We start from the raw sequence: 7,702 nt of genomic DNA on the forward strand, positions 1-7,702 counted from the left end.
TTTTAGAATCAGTTTTCTAATTTTTACAGTTGGGATTTGTTTGGAATTGCATTGAATCAGTACTTCTTAACTAAATGCAATTTTATACCCGAGGGGATATTAGGTAATGTCTGGAGACATTTTTGGTTGTCTCAAATGGGAGGTGCTACTGGAATCTAGTAGGCCGAGGCCAGGGATGATGCTAAACATCCTACAATGCTCAGGACAGCCTCTCACAACAAAGAATTATCTGGCCCAAGATGTCAATAGTTAAGATGCTAAGAAACCTTGCATTGAATATATAGATCTTTGTTGTTTTTGTTAAATGATCGGTGGTTCTTAACTAGCTGGACATTCCACTGCACCGCTGTTGATGTCATCTATAACATCATGAGAGTGGCAGCCATCAACATTGCAGCCCACAGACTGGGCAGTCCCCAGGGTCTCTTTAATGGTTCCAGAGAGTTCTCTGGCCAATAACTGGTGACACACCTGTTGGGCAATGTTGACAATCTCATCAAAAGTGGTATTTCCAGGGGGCCGGCCAGGTGGCACAACAGTTAAGTTGCACGTTCTGCTTCGGTGCCCCACGGTTCACCGACCTGGATCCTGGGTGCAGACCTATGCACTGCTTGGCAAGCCATGCTGTGGCAGGTGTCCCACATATAAAGTAGAGGAAGATGGGCATGAATGTTAGCTCAGGGCCAGTCTTCCTCAGCAAAAAGAGGAGGATTGGTGGCAGATGTTAGCTCAGGGCTAATCTTCCTCAAAAAAAGAAAACAAAATTGGTATTTCCACTGTGCTTAATGTTTTTCTGCTTCTTCCTGTCTCTTGGCGGTTCCCTGAGGGCTTTAATGATCAGGGCAGAGGCAGAAAGTACCACCTCTCTCTGAGCCTGTTGGTTCTGGACGGTCAGTTTCTCTGTAATCCTCAGACCCTTCAAATCACCAGTTGCCTTTGCGTTGTCATCACCAAACTTTTCTGGAGAAGACCCAGAGGGTTGATCTTGGGGACCACGGCAGACGCGGCACTGACTTCCCCACTGGTGAACCTCAGGTATATGACTTCGATCTTTTTGGGGCTGAACTTAGGTGGCATGTGGGAGGTGGCTGGTGTCAGATGAACCCGGATTCAGGACGACCGAAGAAAGTTGCACCTTGGCCTCCTCCAAGCCAAAAGCCAAAGAGTCTATAGATCATTTTTAGGAGAAATGACGTCTTAAAGATATGGACTCTTTTGATCCATAAGCACGGTATTGCTCTCTACTTACTTAAGTCTTTAATTTCTCTTAGCAATATTTTGTAGTTTTCAGTATACGTCATGCACATTTTATGTTAAATGTATCACTATCAACTATCACCACTATCTATTTCCAGAATATTTTCATTATCCCCAAAGTGGTACCCGTTAAACATTCCCCCTCCCTGCCCTCCCTCCTGTCTCTGGCAACCACTAATATGCTTTCTGTCTCTATGAATTTGCCTCTTCTAGATATTTTATGTAAATGGAATCATACAGTATGTGGCCTTTTGTGTTTGGCCTTTTTCACTTAGCATGTTTTTAAAGTTCATCCACGTTGTGACATGTATCAGTACTTCATTCCTTTTATGGCTGAATAATATTCCATTATATATATAATATATATATAATATATATTATGTTATATTTTGTTTATTCATCAGATGATGGACATTTGGGTTGTTTCCACCTTTGGTTATTGTGAATAGTGCTGCTGTGAACATTTATTTATAAGTTTTTATTTTAATACCTGTCTTCACTTCTTTTGGGTATATACCCAGGAAAGGGACTGCTAGTTCATGTGGTAATTCTATGTTTAACTTTTTGAGGAACACTCAAACTGTTTTCCACAGTGCAGCACCATTTTGCATTCCCACAAGCAATGTACAAAGATTGCATTTTCTCCACATCCTTGCCAACTCTTGTTAATTTCCTTTGATAACTTTTTTTTAGTTGTTGTCATCCTAGTGGGTATGGGGTGATATCTCACTGGGGTTTTGATTTGCATTTGCCTAGTGACTAATGATGTTGAACATCTTTCATATGCTTGTTGGACATTTGTATATCTTTTCTGGAGAAGTATCTAGTCAAGTCCTTCACTCATTTTTTAATTGGGTTGTTTGTCTTTTTGTTGTTGAATTGTAAGACTTCTTTGTATATTCCAGCCACTAGACCCTTATTAGATATATGATTTGCAAATATATTCTTCCATTCTATGAGTTGCCTTTTCACTCTCTTGATAATGTCCCTTAATGCATAAAAATTTTTAATTTTGATGAAGTCCCATTTATCTATTTTTTCTTTTGTTACTTGTGCTTTTGGTGTCAAATCTAAGAAACCATTGTGAAATCCAGGGTCATGAAGATTTAGCCCTACATTTTTTTATAAGAGTTTTATAGTTTAGCTCCTACTTTTAGGTCTTTGATACATTTTGAGTTAATTTTTGCCTGTGATGTGAGGTAGGGTCCTACTTCATTCTTTTGCATGTACATATCTGGTTGTCTCAGCACCATTTGTTGAGGAGACTATTCTTTCCTCATTGAATAGTATTAACATTCTTGTTGAAAATCAATCGACCATAAATGAATGGGTTTATTTCTGGACTCTCAATTCTATTCCATTCACGTATATGGCTATCCTCACACCGCAGTGTTTTGATTACAGAAGCTTTGTAATAAGTTTTGAAATTGGGAAGTGTGAGTCCTCTTGCTTTGTTCTTTTTCAAGATTGTTTTGGCTACTTAGAATCCTTTGCAATTCCATAGAAATTTTGGAATTAGCTTTTCCATTACTGCAAAAAAGGCCATTGGGATTTTGATAAGGATTGCAGTGAATCTGCAGATTTCTTTGGGCAATATTATCATCTTAACAATATTAAGTCTTCTAATCCATGAACACAGGATGTCTTTCTATTTATGTATATATTCTTTAATTTCTCTCACCAATATTTTATAGTTTCAGTGCATGTCTTGCACATTTTATATTAAATTTATCACCAGTTCATTTTTTATGCTAAATGATTTTTTATTTTAATTTTTTGATTGTTTGTTGCTAGTATGTAGAAATATAAGAGCTTTTTGTGTACTGACCTTGTATCCTGTGAACTTGCTAAATTTATTAGTTCTAGTAGCTTTTTGTCGATGCTTTAACATTTTACATAGATAACAATGTCTTATGTGAATAAAAAGAATTTTACTTCTTCTCTTCCACTCTGGAGGAAAAAAATGAAAGAAATTTCTTGCTTGCTTGCTTGCTTTATTGAACTGTCTAGGAAGTCCAGCCCAATGTTCATTCAATAGACGGGGCTAGAGTGGGCATCCTTGCCTTCTTCTTGATCTTAGGGGGAAAGCATTTGATCTTACACTGTTAAGCGTGATGCTAGCTGTAGGATTTTCACAGATACGCTGTATCAGATTGAGAAAGTTCCCTTCTATTCCTAGTTTACTGAGCGTGTTTAGCCAAATGAATGTTGAATTCATCAAATGCTTTTATTTTCAACTGTTGAGATGGTCACATGGTTTTTTCCTTTGGTCTATCAGGGTGGTGAATTATATAATTGATTTTTGAATATTAAACCTTACATTCCTGGTATAAATCCTTCTTAGTCATAATGCATTATCCATTTTATACATTATTAGATTTAATGTGCTAATATTTTATTAATGATTTTACATCTATGTTCATGAGGGTTATTGGTCTGTAGTTTTCTTTTTTTTGTAACATCCTTGATGGTTTTGGTATCAAGGTAATGCTGACTTCATAGAATGTGTAGAAAAGCATTCCTCTTCCTTCATTTTCTGGAAAACTTTATGTAAAATTGGTGTTATTTCCTCTTTAAATATTTGGCAGATTTCTCAGTGAAGCTTTTGGGCCTAGCGTTTTCTTTGTGGGAAGGTTTTTAACAACAAATCACTTTCTTTAGTAGATATAAGGCTGTTTAGGTTATATATTTCTTCTTAAATGAACTTTGGTACTTTGCATCTTTCAAGGAACATGTCCATTTCATCGAAGTCATTAAATTTATTGGCAAAAAGTTATCTATAATATTACCTTGTGATCCTTTTAATGTCTATAGGATCTATAATGATGTTTTCTCTGTCGTTCTTGATATTGGTAATTTGTGTCTTTTCTCTCTTTTTTTTCCTCTGATGAATTTGGCTAGAGGTTTGTCAATTTCATTGATCCTCTCAAAGAACCACCTTTTGGTTTCATGATTTTCTCTATTATTTTCTGTTTTCTATTTCATTGATCTCTGCTCTTGTCTTTATTATTTCCTTTCTTCTATGTACTTTGGTTTTAATTTTGTCTTCTCTTGCTAGTGTCTGAAGGTGGAAGCTAAGGTCATTGATTTGAGACCTTTCTTCTTTTCTAACACAGATGTTTAGTGCTATAAATTTACCTTAAAATACTGCCTTAGTTGCATCCACAAACGTTGATATGTTGTTTTCATTTTCATTCAGTTCAAAATACTTTCTAATTTCTTTTTTTGCTTTCTTTTTTGACCCACAAGTTATATAGAGTATGTGATTTAGTTTCTAATTATTTGGAGATTTTCCAGATATTTTTCTGTTATTTACTTCTAATTTAATTCTCTTTGGTCAAAGAAAACACTTTGTATGACTTGATCCCTTTAAATTTATTGAGACTTGTTTTATGGCCCAGAAGATAGTTAGAAATATAGTCCACCTCCTGGGAGAAAATGCAGTCATTATTATGCTAATACAAGGACTAAAGTGTGAGCAACGATATCTTTCTTATTGTAGATCAGTATATTGGAGTTTGGATTTTAGACATCAGTCTGATGAGCTCAACAAATGTAGGTTCCCTCCTGAGAGAACAAGCTGCTTCTTAATGTTCTCTACATACAATGGAAAAGATCTTAATTGAAAATTGAACATTTCGATTTTCCAGATATTTTCAAGGATCCACATGTTCGTGTTCGTAAATCTGTTTTAGCTTTAGAACATGATTGAAGATATTAGGTCTCTGAATAAATTGTCATTTTTTTGATTACTTCATTTCTCATCTCAGAATTAAAAATTAACTCAAGTAAATTTAATTTACTACATTTGTACATGAATGTATTTTGAGAGGAAATATGACCCATATTGACCAATGTCACTGAACTTAATGGTTTAAGTGACCAGTAAATATGTAGAATTTGAGCCCCCTTGGGATCTGCCTCAAAGTTCTCTTCATGAACATATTGAAATTAAATATTCTTAGAGCCATTGGACAGAGTACAGATATACTGTTGACTCAGAATATTTTTGAACATGCTATTAGTGGTCATAATTATAATATCTGAATAAAAATTATTGGTCTAGTAAAAGAAGTTGTCACCAGTGTCAAAAAGCAAAGCAAAACAAAACAAGTGGAAAGAGTGACCTCCTGCTTCCCCCCAAAAAGCAGAGGGGAATAGGGAGGAAGAAAAGCCCTATCTTCCCTCTGCTCTCCTCACAGCCCATGTTTAGTGTCTTCAGTGTGCCCAAGCCCTCTGTCCTTCCATCACTGGACACATCACATGGTAAAGAGGGTACAATGACAATAGAATCTGCTTCAGTCCTCAGGCCTTTGTGAAAACTGTTTTCTCCCACAAGGCTATCTGGGAATTTTAAGCCCTAATTTTCAATATCTTCTTAATGTCTCTATGTTGGGCCCATATGCCCCATACTAGGCATGGGGCCTTTCATTGCAAACTCTAAAGCTATATAGAGACTAAGTATTACAGTACCAGATCTCAGAGACAAATCATCAGTTTTTTTTCAGGGAACTTTTGTTCTAAAATAACCACAAGTCTGGATGCACAAGACTAAATTAACTGTTCCAGTTTATAACATCACAATGATAATTTAACCCCTCTCATCTGGTAAGTTTTTTTCAACTAAACATTTCTGGCACACCATGATAAGTTTTAAAAAAAGAGAAAAAGAAGGTATTACTAGGTTTGGCCTTATATTTAAAGCAGAGAAATGAAAGTAACATCTCTTGTTTCTGTCACAAGCCTGTAACAAATTAGGCAGCCAATCTGATCTGGAGAAGAATTCTTCCATGAGTTTAATAACTTTTTAAAAAATAATCTATAGACTTGTTAGTAACTCTCTTCACATTCAATAATGTCACTGTATGGGCATTACTCAACATGAAAGGAAGGACTAATGTAATAATATATATAATTCAAGAAATTTTTTGTAAGAGGTAATGGCGTTAGGAACCAAGCTCTCACAAATGGAACATTCCAGAGTCTCGCTAATTTAATTTTTCCCTGCTCTCATTCAAACGTGAATAAGAAAGAGGTCACCTACACATGATGCTAGGAGGAAACCTAGAGCCAAGAACATTGGACAGGGAATCAGAAAACCTGCATGCTTGTCCTGGCTTTGCCACTAACTTAGTGGATGAATTGGAATGAACCCACTTAGTCTTTCTGCTCTGGAGCTCCTTGTCTTTAAATTAGTACACTGATTAATAAACTCCAAGCTTCCTGTGGACTCCTCCTACTTGCTTCCTTGTTTTCCATGGCTCTCTGCCTCCATGTTCTCCTATATCTCTAGTGTCTCCTTTTCTGACAATTCTTATTCCTGTTGTCACATAAATGTAGGAGTCTCTCCACTGAACTATCCTGAACTCCCTTTTTTCTCTAATCCTCTCTTGCAATTTTAGTTATAATCTCTGTGGTAGATACTGCTGTATCACCCAGATCCCCCTGCTTCTGTAGTGATCCCCCATGCAAAGACAGCAACCTCACCCAAGGTCACATCTCCCTGGGGAAAGCCCGCATCCAAAGTTTGCTCCATGGGGGAATGAGCAGGGCCAGCCCACCTGATTCAAGGTGGATAACTTTGAAGGGCCAGCCATACCTACTCCAGAATTCCCCTGGTTTTTGCTGTGACCATGTTGCAATTCAGCTCCTCCTTCTGTCCAGTTCTATAGGTGTTGATCCTGAGAACATTCCTCAATAAACAATTTGCACAAAATCTTCAACCCAGAGTCTGTTTCCTGAAGAACCCAAACTAAGACAGTTGGTGCCAGGAGTAGTTTAAGGAAGTAGACTCTAAAATGAGATTTTTGGAACTGGGCCACCCATCTGATATCTGGCAATGAGTACTCCATCACTGGTGGTACACTGGAGGAACACCACAACCTCCTGGCGTACAGCATAACTGTTAAAACTTTCACTGTTGGTGAACTTGGATGGAATACTAGTGGAAGGGGATAGCCAGCTTTTGAGAGATTGGAGAAAGTACTAACCATAAGGACAATGGAATCAGATGGCTCTTTCTGAGTGTCATTGATGCACTGGAGAAAGACATCAAAAGACTAAGAGTGATTAATCATTAATCGAAGGTCAAGTGTGAAAAACAGAGGGCCTCCTTCAAATCATATACAGAGACTTGCATCTACTGTAGCCAGAGGGCAAAAAAGTCTTAGGATGGGACCCTGGACTTAATTATAGGAGTAGCAGAACTCCATAGAAATTTGAATTCTCTAGTCTGCTGTGCCAAGGTCAGGGCCTTAATTAAGAAGTAAAATCCTGAGACTTGAGCTGGAACACGGGATGCACTCAAAAACCTTGAAACTGCAGATCCCTCTAAACCTCTGGGCCGGCAGAAATGGCCCACTATTCCTGTTAAGGACTAGTGCTCCCACTTGCTTATAAATAATGCAGAGGCCTCTCAATCTAGACAAGAAATCAAAGAAGGATG

The 7,702-nt window shown here is 37.3% G+C and overlaps 1 pseudogene; it reads right to left on the reverse strand.

Annotated features, from left to right (window-relative positions):
- Positions 1 to 318: 318 nt before the first annotated feature.
- Positions 319 to 1,134, reverse strand: LOC124238970 (60S ribosomal protein L12-like; annotated as a pseudogene).
- Positions 1,135 to 7,702: the final 6,568 nt, after the last annotated feature.

Source organism: Equus quagga, chromosome 5 (genome assembly GCF_021613505.1).
Source record: "Equus quagga isolate Etosha38 chromosome 5, UCLA_HA_Equagga_1.0, whole genome shotgun sequence".
Lineage (NCBI taxonomy): Eukaryota > Metazoa > Chordata > Mammalia > Perissodactyla > Equidae > Equus > Equus quagga.